Source organism: Rutidosis leptorrhynchoides, chromosome 8 (genome assembly GCF_046630445.1).
Source record: "Rutidosis leptorrhynchoides isolate AG116_Rl617_1_P2 chromosome 8, CSIRO_AGI_Rlap_v1, whole genome shotgun sequence".
NCBI lineage: Eukaryota > Viridiplantae > Streptophyta > Magnoliopsida > Asterales > Asteraceae > Rutidosis > Rutidosis leptorrhynchoides.
The window spans coordinates 101389667-101404885 of record NC_092340.1 but is presented as its reverse complement, the minus strand read 5'-3'; positions in this window follow the sequence as shown (position 1 = coordinate 101404885).

Sequence of the window (15219 nt, the reverse complement as noted above, 5' to 3'; positions counted from 1 at the left end):
TGTCGAAGGGTGTTTTCGTACTATTGAATGCCCTCCTGAGAAGAAGACGAGACTCGCTACTAGTTTGTTGCGGGGTAGGGCGAAGGATTGGTTGGATGGCAAGATTGATCTTGTCGGTGGCGAAACGTTTATGGCGTTATCATGGGACGGGTTTAAGAAGGAATTCTTCGAGGAGTTCCGGACTTCAGCCGATTTGTCGGAAATGCGTAATGAGTTGCGAAATTTGTAACAGGGTTCTATGGATTTGAATACTCTCAAGAGGACCTTTATGGCGAAGGCTCGTTTTTGCCCGGAGTATTTGGGGAATGATAATTTGTTGATGCAAGATTTCTATCGAACCTTGAATGATGACTTGAAGAATAAGATTAGCCGGGGTCACGCAAAATCGTTTGCGGAATTATTTGCCGTGGCTAGAGGTTTCGAGTCGTATACGCGATCAAAGATTGGTGAACCTTCAAGTGAGAGAAGGGTTGTTTCGTATGGTGCTCCGAGTAAGAGGACTAAGGGTCCGAGTGTGAGCACGGGTGGTACGCGGACGGGTATACCGGATTCTAGTGCATCTAGATGTTACAATTGTGGCATGAGGGGTCACAAGTCTTGGGAATGTTCGGTACCAAAGGGTGATGGTATGGTGTGCTTCAATTGCCAAGAAGAAGGACATCGTAAGTCAGAATGTCCCAAGTTAGTGGGGACGGGTGCTTCAAGGAGACGTTAAGGTACATTTCGTTTTAATAAATATGTCCTTTGATTATTTATTATGCGCCGTTGAGTTTGAGTTTATTAAATGCATTGTGTTGTGCATGTTGTTGTTATGGGTGACGTTCCTAAAGGAAGTACCCAATGGTGACGTTGATTGTCGGGCGAAGGGCGTAAGACTTGGTGCCACCAAGCATTCCTTAGTATTGGGAAATGTTTCTACCAAGCCATGGAAATGGGTTTTGGTATCGGTTGTTAAGCGCGTGTTCGCTTTTGTGTTGAAATGGATGAACCGTGAGGTTCGTCGGGTTGTTGGAACCCTTGAGATCGAGTGTTTAAAGTCTCGATATAGGTTGGTAATGGAGTCTACGGGACGCGACATTAGGTGCCTCTTTTATACCTACTAGCGTAGTGTTCGACTCCGATTGTGTTGTGGTTACATTGTACTTAGGGTACCGGAGTGAAACCCTTAGGTACATGAGTGACTAGGTGGAAATTGACAAACTAGAGCAATTGGATGATTGCGAGGGTGTGGTTTGTGTAATCGTGGTACACCTTTTGTTTGAAGTGTTTAAGGATTGATTGAAATCCTTCGTGTGCTCAAGGCTGGAGCAAGATATGGTGATGGGTCGTGTGAGCCCAATCCTTTGTAAAGCCTACCTTTGGTAGCATTGTACGGTTGTATGAGTTGTGGAGATGGAACGTAGTTCCAAGTGGGGGAGTTACACTCCCGCACGAGGAAGTTTTAGTGTGAGATTTTGGATGACGTTTTAGTAGGTCCGAAAATTGTGTTGGGACCTAGTTTTGGTCGGTTTGTGGTAGAGTAAAATTTCGGTTAAATTGTACTTATGATTTTGGATTTGAATTATCACCGATGTGGTAATGTGGTAAATCTCGTTGAGAGATAATGGATGTGTTTGACAAGCAAGGTGAAATCCCTCGGTTAAGGGATGTGCGTATCGGATTCTCTTCTAGAGAACTTTTGTTTTGTGCCTATGTTTGATATAGGTGGTTCTTGCTCGATTGTGTGGATGGTTAGTGGTATCCATTAGGGTTCACTATAGTGTAGCAGAGCATGATGTTACGCTACTCGTTGTTCGAGGCCAAAAGGGCGTTGATTGGTGAAGCATGACTTTCGAGTCCGCTGACTTCATCATGGTTATTGATTGGTGGAGCATGACTTTCGAGTCCACTGACTTCATCATGGGAGTATGCCATTGGTGGAGCATGACCTTCGGGGTCCGCTGACTTCATCATGAGCGAGGTGTTATATCGGTGAAGCATGACCGTTGACGGGGTCCGCTGACTTCATCCGGTGTTGAGATTGGTGAAGCATGATCTTCGGGTCCGCTGACTTCATCATGGTAGTGGATCGCGTGTGGTTTCAGATTCACGATGACGTGTGTGGTTTCGGTCATCTTATTGTGGATGTGAGTCGCGTGTAGTTTGGATTCACAAATGACTCGTGTGGTTTCGGTCATTGTATTGAGGAGTGAGTCTCGTGTAGTTCGGATTCACAAATGACTCGTGTAGTTCAGTCATTCCTCCGGGATAGTGACTCTCGTGTAGTTCGGATTCACTAAGGCGCGTGTAGTTCGGCCAATCCCGATTGTTATTGTGGTGAAGGTAGTGAGTCGCGTGTAGTTCGGATTCACTAAGGCGCGTGTGTTTTCGGCCAGCCTTCGTGTTGTGTGATCTGTCGGTTGTTTTATACACCGATGGTGGGGTCGTAAGGACCGTGATGTTTGAACTATCGGTTATTTTATACACCGATGGTGGGGTCGCGAGGACCATGTTGTATGTTTAGTGATGCGATAGCCGTGTTTCGCTCACATGTTATTACGGGTGAGATAATAGTCGATTTGGTACACCATGGGATTTGCATTTCCATAGTCGTTTGGGGCGCTATTGGTTTTAGCCGTTGGATTATGATGTTACAGTAGTTGCGTATTGGTCGTATTGCGCACTACAAGGGATGTTTAGTGATTGGTGTTACCTATCAGGATTCGTTTGGTTCGGTCTTCATCGTCTCGGATTGTTGACCCTAGGTTGAGACTTGGTTTCTTTTAGCGTTGTACTCGGTAAGGGTATGCTAAGGAATTGGTATCTCGATACGAGATTGGTTGAGTTTTCCCGATGTGAGGGATTGAGTTAGTGCTAGTGCTCGGAATTATGAAATTTGATAAATCGCGGGTGACGATTTAGCTGTTAAGGGTAACTCTTTGAGAAGAATTGTCTAAGGGATCGTTGTAGACTTCGGTTGTTGCGTGTATTGTACGTCTCGGGATGCGATCAAGTGTGTAATTTGTCATTGGATTAACCATCGGGTTAGCAAAATTGTGGTAGAAGTTGGTTTGAAATGCATGTTCGATGACCATTGATGGTGGGTCCGTTTGGGTTCGTGACTAGGATCATGAGGACGTGATCGAATCTAAGTGGGGGAGAGTTGTAACACCCCGTTTTTCCGGTATATGATTTATAGGTGTATTGTGTATGTACGATAGGCGTATGAAGGGTTCGGGACATTTTTCTAGTGTTAAGTCTTGTGTGAGGAGAAAAGGACTCAGATCGTGCTTTGTGTCGCGGCGCGACAAAGGAGGTCGCGGCGCGGCAATGGACTGAAATTGAGATCAGAAGTATGATAAAAAAAAATGATCCCAGAACTAGGCAAATGTCGCGGCGCGACATTTAAGGACGCGTCGCGGCATTCTGGGCAAACTGGTGCCGGATTTTTGTAATATTACATGAGAAGCAAGGGCATTTTGGTCTTTTCACGTTTGAGCCAGATTTGAGGCTTTAACCTCATCCATTCATTTCATTTCTCATTTTAATTTGCCTTTTCTTTTCATTTTTCCTTTCAAACTCAAACACCCATTTGATTTCAAAAGGATTTTTGGAAAGGAAGGATCGGGAGTTGATCTTTGGCGTAGTTGACAAGTGTGTTCTCCTCGTTCTTAGCTACACGGTGATACTAGTGGTAAGCTCTAACTCCGAATTTCATTTTCGTGTTCATCATTCAAATTTGGGGCTTTTGATTGTATGATTCATAGATGGAACCCATTTAGTTGTTAATTGAAGATTAACACCAAGATTCGGGTTTATAAGTGTTAAAGGCGGGTTTTGGGTTGGTTAATGATTTAACCATGTTTAAGACTTGAGGATGGTGTATAATCACTAGTATTAGTGATTATTGGTGCTTTGGAGACCTTTAGGGTTCTTGTGGTTGACTAACTTTGACTAGAGTCGAAATTAGGGTTTGTTGAGGATTATAACCCGAATGTCGATTCGTTGAGGTTTGTAAACTTAAAATGGATTAAGTTGAAGTATAAAATCGAGTTAAACATGTTTTGGTATCAAAACTTGTAAATGGTGAGATTTTGACCTTATGGGTCAAAATTATGGTTTATGGGCGATTTTGAGAACGATAAGTGTTTAACACTTGTGTTCGGGTTTAATTGACATATTAGGACCATTATCACTTGTGTTAGTGATTATTGGTTAGTTTGGGCGCGGTTTGTCCTTGGAAGTGCATTTGGGTCTAAATTGCACTAAGTGTCGAATTGGGTTGGTTTGTAGATACAATCTAAGTGTGTTGTTGAATTTGTGATAATGGAATAGGTACTTTCCATTGACGGGTTGCGGATTACTTGGAAGCATTCTTCAAGGCGACAGGTGAGTGTTAATATCCTATATGCATATGTATGTGTAGGATGGTTGCGGGTCGGGTGAAGTGATTCTCGGCTATAGAGCTCACTTTACATATAGGTGGATTTGATGGACTTTTTTATGAGTCCAATTGGCACGTTTGTGCGTTTTGGTTGACCACCTTTGGCTAGGTACACGCTTGTGTGTACGTTATCACACGTGGTTGTGATTTGGATGTTATAACCCCAATGGCGAAGGGTTGATATTGTTGTGAAGTGGATGACCCCGATGTGGTGGATTTTATAATCCCGTGACTGTGGGTTTTGATGTTGAGAAGTGAATCGCGTGTAGTTCGGATTCACGATGACGCGTGTAGTTCGGTCATCTTATTGGAAGTGAGTCTCGTGTAGTTCGGACTCATGATGACGCGTGTAGTTTGGTCATCTTATTGAGGTAGTGATCTCGTGTGTTTTCGGATTCACTAAGGCTCGTGTAGTTCAGCCAACCTCGATGTTGTGAAGATAGTAATCTCGTGTGGTACTAAGGCTCGTGTAGTTCAGCCAATCTTCATTGTGGCATTTGGTATTCGGTAATGGGTTAAGGGGTTAACCTTATTCGTTTTATATTGTTATATATATTAATGTAATGTTGTGTTGTAGCTAACCCTCCGGGTGTAGCTTATTGTCGTTGTTCACATCGTCGTTGGTGAACTTATACATTGTTGATATCTTTAGCTTGTTTCTTAGAGATCGTACGATATGCTTAGTGTAGTGGCCTTATACATGGATGCTTCGGTATGTGGTATTTGATATTTGTGTGGCGTGTCCATTTTATACATATATATGTATGTAGTATATTATCATTCACTAAACGTTAGCTTACCCTCTCGTTGTTGATATTTTTATAGGTTCGCATGCTTGGCGGCTCAGGTAAGCTTAGGGATTAGAGATCTTGGCTAGGTTGCTTAGAAGATCTTGCTTTTGTACTCGATTAGGATTTGGGTAGCGTAGTCCCAAATCACCATGCTCGGTTTTGGTTGGAAACTAAACTAGTCGGGTCATGTATGTCCGTTGGGACAATTAATCAATGTATTAAATGTTTTAAGGTTTATTAAACCTTCTATTGTATTAAAGATGTTTATGGAAATACAATTGGGACCTAAAGTGTTATTTAAAGCGTATTAAAAGGGAAAAAAATTATGGGCCGGTTTTAATACGGTTTGGGTTGTTACATAGAATTTATGAAGAACACTTAGAACTTGAAGATAGAACTTGACAGAGATCAATTAGATGAAGAAAATTGAAGAATGAAAGTGTTTGTATGTGTTTTTGGTCATGACTCATGGATTAGATATAAAGGATGTGTAAGTTTGTTTTCTTGTAAATAATTCATGAATGATTTATAATATTTTTTGTAATTTTGTGAGATATTTCATGCTAGTTGCCAAATAATGGTTCCCACATGTTTGATGACTCATTAAGGCTACTAAGAGTTGATAATTGAAGTGTATATACCAATAGTATATACATCTAGGAGCTGTGTATTGTACGAGTATGAATACGGGTGCATACGAGTAGAATTGTTGATGAAAATGAATGAGAATGTAATTGTAAGCATGTTTGTTAAGTAGAAGTACTTTGATATATGTCATGAAGTCTTTCAAAAGTGTAATATTACATCTTAATACACTACATGTAAATGCATTTTAACGGAGTCGTTAAGTTATCGTTAGTCGTTACATGTAAGTGTGGATTTGAAACCTTTAAGTTAACGATTTCATTAAATGTAGATAATCCCATTGTTAATATATCTAACGAGATGTTAAATTGTTACATTATCATGATAACATAATGTAATAATATATCTTAATATGATATATAAATAGTAAGACGTTATTACAACGATAATCGTTACATATAGATATCGTTTTGAATTCCTTAAGTTAGTAGTCTTCTTTTATGTATATAGTTTGTTGTTAATATACATAATGAGATACTTAAATATCATTTCATCATGTTAAACATATCTATATGTCCATATATATATTAACATGTCATATACGAGTTATAACGTTCGTGAATCATCGGACAAACTGGGTGGTCAAACGTTAACACAAAATCCGTTTCAAGTAATCAAGTCTTAACAAGTTTGATTGCTTAACATTTTGGAAACATTTATTCATGTAAATATTAATCTCATATAATATATAATCAAGGAAAAGTTCGGGTCACTACAAATCGAAAAAGCAATGTTTGCTGACCCACATAAGCGTCCAACAAGGAATATCGATAATAGTTCAAGAGATTGGGATACAATTAACAGAGAGTTACAAAATCAGAGAGTGCACGACATTCTACGACACGGCCTTACTGAGCACATTTGGACCTTGCCATTAAACTTTCGTAATGTTAATAATTAAAATAACATTATATTTATATGTAATTTTTATTCTAAGCATTTAAATATTATGTATTTTTTTTTTATTTTGAGCATTTTCATATTATGTTTTTATTTTAAGCTTTTTTAATATTATGTATTTTTTATTTTATATAAATATGAAAAAATTAAAAACTGGAAAATAAATGTCACATTTGCACTCCACAACAGCACAACAATACATTTAGCACAGCATTCTCTCAGTCCCACAACAATGTCACGTCAGCAAAATTATCGCCCAAAACACCATAATAGCACAACAATTCACATTAGTGAGTGAATGGTCTTGTAGAATTTGAATTTGAATTATTATTTTAATAAGCTTTAAAATTTAATTTTTTTGTAAGGGATAAAAGTAGAATTTTTAATAATAATAATAATAATTAATAACAATAATAATAATAATAATAATAATAATAATAATAATAATAATAATAATAATAACAACTTATAAAAGAATAAGATATAGCTTATAACTTTAAAAATTAACTTTAATTAATAACCAACAAATTCGGTAGTTTCTCTCAAATAAACTGTAATATTAATTGCTGGCTCAATTTTGCTAAAACAGAAATTTCAATCCTCCCACTTATGGGTCAAAAAAGAAAGTTTAAATGCTCATCTAAGAGATTGCCAAAATATTTAAATAGTGAAGAATATTATCCTTTATCCAGTCAAATCTCTTTTAATCTCCTACGTTTTTTTTTTCTTTCGGGTAACTACTCATACGAATAGTATAGAATCATTTTCAAAACAGATCTAGATCTAAACCTCAACAGATCTAGATCTAACATTTTTCCTTTCTCCAATCTTACGCTACATTAGCTTCATCACATAACGGTTTGTAGACCTCTTGCTACTACCCTTTCCGACCACCGGCATCTCACCGGTGGTTTCGATTTACATGATTTATGCACTAATAATGTTCAACTACTCAGTCCCTTGTCTATCCGGTGTCAACCGGCCTGATTTATTCTCTGGACACTCTAGCGGCTACAGGCGCCGATTCTGAGCCCTATTTGCTCGAGATCCGGACTCTGTTTAAGTTTTGTAGGTTAGTTTAGGGTTCAGTTCGTTAGGCTTGATGGGTCTATTGCTGATTTCACTAGACATTTCATCGCTGCGCCTCTATTCTTCTTACGTAGTTTTAGGCGCGAGTTCCATCGGAACTCTACATGTACTTTGGTCGGATTTGGGTTTTGTGGTCGTTTTTTCGGGTTTGTAGGTGATCGTGTTTATTGTTGGAACATGGCTGTTTTTGGTGGTCGGATTGCTACCTATAGCTTTCGAGGGCGTTCGGTGGCTGCTGGCAGCCTTGGGTGGTTGTTAGTGGTTCTTAATACCCTTGGACCCGGCCTAGATGTAAGTTTACGAATTTGCCTTGCTTATGTGTTAATATGTGCTCTTATTTTAATATAGTGTTTATTATTATTCGGGTATCTGGTTAAGTCCAGTTTGTGAGGTCACAGAACATGTTTGTTTATTTAAATTGGACTCCATTAGGGGCCGCCTAACGACGTATGAAAAATATCATATAACTGATAAATATCCGTGTGTTGTGAGGTATGGGTTTTAACCCAAATTAAGTGGTTGTGTGATGCATTTTTTTTTTCATTTTTTAGAACACACACACACACACCGTACTTCTTTTTCTCCACCAAACCAAACTCTAATCATTGAATCTTGTTCTTGAGCTCAAATCAGTTGCATCGTCTTGTTCCTTATCATTCACTGATTCTTTTCAGGTATGAATCATGAGTTTTCATGCTTGAATCTCTGTGAAAATTGAGTTTTTGTGTAAGTTTGTTCAAAGTGTGAGTTTGGGTCAAAATTGCTTGAATTGATGTTGTTTGTGCTAAAATGTTGTAGGCTTGTGTTTTAAAATATTTTATAAACAAGATGTAGTCAGTTTTGGGGACGAAAACGAGCTCTAGAGTAAGAATTTGTGGTTTTAGCTTGAAAACCATAGCCTTATTCATCTTCTGCAGCAGATGAACACAGTCGACCGATTGTCTATTGACAGTCGACCGACGGTCGAGACCCTTGACCGACTGAGTTGACCATCGACCGAGTATGTGTGTTGGTGACTACCGACCGAATGACCTTACACTCGACCGATTAAGTGATGACATGCGGTCGACTGTCTCTGACAGTCGACCGATGGTGTATGGCAGTTAAAATTTTACTAAGTGTTGTTGTCTAGCTGTTATGCTGCCCGTGTGTCTAATTTTTATTAAGTACACCATAGCTGTTAGGATTGTAATTTTTTGTATGATTATTTATTATGTATGGCATTCCTCTGTGCGTGCAATACCATTCCAATGAATGAAAATGTGGTTTTGTAAAGGGTAGTTGGACGTAGACCTTTTTGTTATTGATATAGAAGTATCATCACTATTCTTGGAGTAAAGTTACTGACTTGTGTTATCTTTGCTCAGGTGATAAAGACAGAGAGAAGGCTCAGAAAGAATAGACCTTTGAGAACCTTCTGTTGCCGGTATTTGGTTAGTGAGACTAACAAGAGATTGATAGTATATAATAGCTTGTTATTCTATGATTGTCTAAGTTGTCGAGATTAACATGCTATTATTGCTAGTTAGTTATGGCTATGTGATGACTATTTTTTTTATGATGCCTTGTGTGTTGGAGCTCAGTGCATCCCTATCGTGTGGTGGCCTAGGTAGGAGGGATCAACCTGATGGTTGAGTTCCTCATGAGGTGGCCAACATCCATGTTTGTATACGTTTGAATGATGCATTCATCACATGTGGATGATTTATAATGGAATGTGCGAGGAGCTTTCGGTAAGCCCCAGTCTAATCAACTGGTGGTTGCGGGTTCGAGCGGACCGCCGAAGTCTCTGTAAACTGCACTCTGGGTGATGTTTGTGCTATATTTGATGACATGATTAGTGTAATTGCTATTATTTACTATTGTCTGTAGTTAGTTGCACTCACTTAGCTTCGCGCTAATTTCCCTCCATTTTCACCCTGCAGGTTGTTAGCTTCTGTAGATAGTGCTTTAGAAGAAGACGGACGTGATGATGTTATGTTTGACTATGAAGAACTCTGATGCATCTTTTCTCACTTAAAATTATATTTTGTTGTAATGTCATGTGACACCCATTTGTAATAACTTAATGATAGTTGCAAGTTACATATTAAGTAGTAGATTAAGTGACAAAGAAAGAACAAGTTACTTACTGAATTAAGAGCTATACATAAATGAATCACTAAGTGGAATGTAAACAGACCCTTACTCACTCTATCAAAATTATATGGGATGGAGGTGGGTTGGAGGTGTAGTTGCATATAAACATTTTTATTTTTATTTTTTGTTTGTAAGTTATATGTTCTTTATAATTAATTTAAAAAAAAAACTAATAAATATAAAATGCAGCACACTTTTTATTGGTTCAACTGATCGAACTGATAGTAAGTGATATTTATTAGGGGTATTCGTTCGGTCGGTTTACGATTCATGTAGTTTATTGGGTTTTCAAAAATATTTCCGAGAACCAATAACCGAACAAATTTGAAAAAATCAAACCAATCCAACTAAATAAACAATCAGTTTACATTGATCAATTTCAATTAAACCAAATTAAAACTTGTATTACTGAAAATAAATCTGGTTATGTTGTAAAGTAGAGTAGATTTTGCCCTAATGAGTAATAATCCGTAAAAAATGTTTTGTATGGAGTTTCATTTTTACAGCATATAATTATAGATGAAAATAAATTAAATACTAAATATTTGATATATATACCATAAACAAAAAAGTATGCTAAGTTTGAAACAAAATGTTAATTTTACCAATCAAATCCAAATGAAAAACCGTTAATATTTTCGGTTGAAACAAAAAATCAAACCCCAAAACGAAGTAAGTCAACACATTTTAATCAAATCAATTTGGTTCGGTCGGTTTTGTAGTCGAAACCATTTAATGTACACCATTAATTTTTATCACCTATTTTCAAGCTGTTAAAATATAAAAGAAAAGAATATAAAAATAATCATTTTGAAGTTTTTAAACGCGAAAAAGCAATATAGCGTGAGATCTAATGAAAAGTGGGATAGATTTGTAGAGAAATTCAAAAGAGATGGATGAAAATATCGTTAGAAATTTAATACAGTATTCACTAGTTGTCATTGGAGTTGGAGTATTAGTTGATTATGCGTGTAAGCCAACTGTAGACAGTGCGAATAAAAAGACCCAGGTAACGATGAAAGGTTTAACTTCATCAAATTTGATACTCTACGAGCATAACGGGTCATGAAATTTAAGTATTTAGAATGATAAGTATTTAGAATAAGGTGAAAAAAAAAATATCAAACTATAACAAATAATATAAGCCATTTATAAAAAGGCTCTTAAGTCGTTACGAATAATATAAGCTAATTAAAAAAAGACTTTTTCAGCTTTGTTAAAATGCTATTGGACTTGTTTTTCAAAAAAAAAAAAAAAGAATGCTATTGGAATTTGATTTCTTTTTTTCTATGACATTTGATTGTTGGTTTTGTCCTATTGTGCTTCGCATTCGCTACTTCAGTTGTGTTTCCATGATTTCCTTATTTCTCAAATCTACGATTGCGTTTGTATATATAAAAAAATTGACCCCCCTAAAAACCCTGTGCACCGAGCGTTTGATCAGGTGCCTTCCCCTCCGAGCCTCCCTATCTACGTGGTTTAATTAAAATCATGTATAAAATCATAAATACAAGTAAATATTTTACTCCCTCGTTTTAAATCTATTGTCCCCAAACAAAAAACACATTGTTTAAGAAAAAATAGACAAAATTTCATTCATCGTCCCTAAACTTTACATCAAATTTGACTCCTCGTCCTTTTTTTTTGTGCATCCCTCGTCCCTAATGTATCACAATTCTACATCTCTCGTCCTTTTTAGGGACGAGAGATGTAGAATTGACAGAAAGAAAAAAGGACGAGGAATCAAGAAAAAGGACGAGGGATGTAGAATAGTGATACATTAGGGACGAGGGTTGCATAAAAAAAGAAAAAGGACGAGGAGTCAAATTTGATGTATAGTTTCGGGACGAGGAATGAAATTTTGTCGAAAAAATATGTGATACATGTAATTTTTGGTTAACTTTTCAGTTTTGCCACTTACTTTTTACCTATCTTTTTATCTTACATACTGTATATAAATAGAGCATAAAAGAATTTTATGACATTACACTTTTGTGTTTATAGAAATAGACAATAAATTTAGGACATAAAAAAATAGACAATAAATATGTGAAGGAGGAGTAATTTCTTAAAAATCTTACTCACCTAACAATCGGATGGTAGAGAAGTAGTTAGACCACTCACATCGAGGGCGCGGTTGGGCCACCGTAGCCCCGTCGTTGAAGACACCGAAGCAAGCAACTGTGGTTGGGGCGCGATTGTGGTGGCCGTGGTTTTTTATGCGGTGTATTGACATTTTAGAAGACGAGGTGGGGCCGATTTAAAATAAAAAAAACATTTATATCCACGTTTTCTAGCCATTTGAAAGCATAACAGAGACTTTTTTTTTCTTTTTTATTTCAAACTTACAAACACTTCTATATATACACACATACAAACACTTCAAACCATACTACATCCACAACAATTCAAACACTTCAAACACTAAAACATTATCTTCATCAAAACGTCTTCATAAAAAAAAACTTTCAACAAAAACAAAAACAAACACCCAAACAACATTCATCGGGTGTCGATCGGGATATGTGGAGTTCACTTTTACAAGATACCGAATGACACAATATTACCGTTCCGAGACCCGCAACATCTTCTATCCCCCAATAACATTTCACTCATCCGCGAGGCGGTTTCGGAGGTCCTCAAAATTTCGGTTACGGAGGTCCTTATGTAAGATCATGTTTTCTCAGATGTATGGGACGCCGTCCAGAATTATGGGACGCCGTCCAAGTATAAAGGGCTGGACGCCGTCAAGAAACATGGACGCCGTCCAGTTGAACTGGCAGGCCAGCTGTGTTCTTTTAGATATTTTAATGGGGGTAGTTTGGTCTTTTCACCTTGTGGACGAATTTAAGGCTCTAGATCAGTTTTTGGAGCACCATTTACTCCATCTTCAACTACCACATCTCTTCCACATCAATTTAGAGAGAGAAAGGGTTTCTAGAGTGAGAGAGCTCAAATCAAAGGAGAAGAAGGTCGAATCGGAACTTAGTGCGAGTTCTAAAGTTGTTCATCTAGTCCCTAACTACGTTTTGATCGTAGTGGTAAGTCTTAACCTTGATTTCCTTACTTTAATTAGTTTAAGGGTTAGTGTTTGGGTAGTGTTGAACATAAAACCCATTTTGTTAGTGAATTGGGGTTTTTGGGCAAGTTTGAGTCATGAGGACTCAAAGATGAGTAACCTAGGGTTTCGAAATGTTAAATGTGTTTATGAGTCTTAAATTGATTAGTTAACTAATATCACACCTAGATGTTATGTAAGTGGGTGTTATTTGGGTATGTGGTGACCTGGATGGGTGTGTAAACCTTGAAATGGGTCAAACGAGTCCATGATGACCTAAATTGTCTTACGAGTGTGGAAAATGCGATAACCTTGTGTTAAAATGTGTTTTAAGACCATGTTTGGTTAGTGTTAGGGTTTTGGGCGAAGTTGACCCAAAATTAGGGTTAAAGGTGCAAATGGGTTGAAATTGCACTAATGGTCGAAATGACACTAGGATGGTAAGTGAGTTGGTTGACCAACTTGAGTTTGTGATTGATTATATGCATAATGTAATAGGTACGTTACATTGAAGGTTGCAAGCTCGGTTATCTTTCACAAAAGACTTTAAGGTGAGTGGAATAATTATATGCGTAGGTATATAATGTATTTATTTGTTGTAGCGTGAGATGTGAAGTGTCGAAGTGTTAAGACACCACGTTTCACGTGACGAGTGAAGTGTCGAGGTGTTAAGACGCCACTCGGGGTGAAGCATCTAGGTGTTAAGATGCCACCTAGGAGTGAAGTGCCGAGGTGTTAAGTCACCACTCCGTAAGATAATGGGTGAAGCGTCGAGGTGTTAAGATGCCACCCGAGGGTTTAGCGATACGAGGTGTTAAGTACACTAACGGATGTTATGAACACCGATGGCCTTTCGCGAGTGCCATTCCCTTGTACGATTGGTTAACCATGTATATTGTGTTGTAGCGTAAGCATATTACATTGTTCGAGTTATATATATGCTATTGTTGTGCTACCTTGTGGTATCGGAGGTTAATAGATTTGTATTGAGATGATAAGCTAATTGTGTTGCTACCATGTATGCGGTATGTGTGTAAGTGTTTGCAAGTAGGTATATTATATATGTATGTGTATAATTATTGCACTCACTAAGCGTTTTGCTTACCCTCTCGTTGTTTACCCTTTTTAGGCTCCGGCGTGGATAAGGGCAAAGGTATTCGATTGGATTAGAGGCCTCCCGTTCGTTTCGGAAAGGGAATGCTTTTGGAAAGTTTAGTTTTTGAAGTTTGACCAAGTTGTGGGTAGTTTAACCCCAAACACCATGCTCTAGGTGTCGTTTGGAATTTAAACTCTTATGGTCGAAACTCGTAATTTTGAACGAAATGCGTAAAACGGCCGATGTGGGCCCGATGTTGTAAAACTTGGTTTTATTGTAGAAATCCTTTAATTTTACTTATATTGACATGTTGTAAAAAGGGTTTCGGCTGAAAGTGTGGGGAAGCGGGTTTTTTGCTCACGTAAGTTGAGCACGGGGAGCAGTAACTGGCAGTTCATTGGGACGTCATCCCACATGTTTGGACGCCGTCCTGGCCTTCAGAGCTGGATGCCGTCCAGATAGCTGGACGCCGTCCAGATAGCTGGACGCCGTCCAGATGAACTGATCCAATTTTTTTTTTGGCTTGTTTTTGGTATAACGAGGTTTGGGTCATTACAAGTGGTATCAGAGTATGGTCTAAGGGATTTAGGCGACTTGAGATAGGCGCCTAGACTTAGAATTTATTGTGTATGCGCTTTATGCGGGACTTGTAGGAGACGGGTCGGACCGGGGATTGGTTAGTGCCTAGGATTAGGTTAACTAACTATGCGCTAATTGTTTTGTGTTGTGTTTTGCAATCATCAAGCGAGATAGACGTTGTACTAGCGAGTTAATGCGACGTGCTCGCGTAACAATGATTAGCTACCATTGTTACGGGTTCAAATCGTGTCAAACAAGCGATGTACGAGATTGTTGAGCAAGATGGGGCAGTGTGAGATATATATATATATATACTTTGTGTTATGTCCTTTCGTATCATTGTTTAACCGATTTCCGTTTTATAGTATAAAGACGAGAAACAGACCCGAGAACCATGAAGGGGGTACGAGCGAGGACCTCGAGTTTACGGCCAAGGTTGAAGCCATTATTAAAAGGCAAAGAGCGAAATTTCTTGAGGATGTCCGAAAGGTTTTCCAAG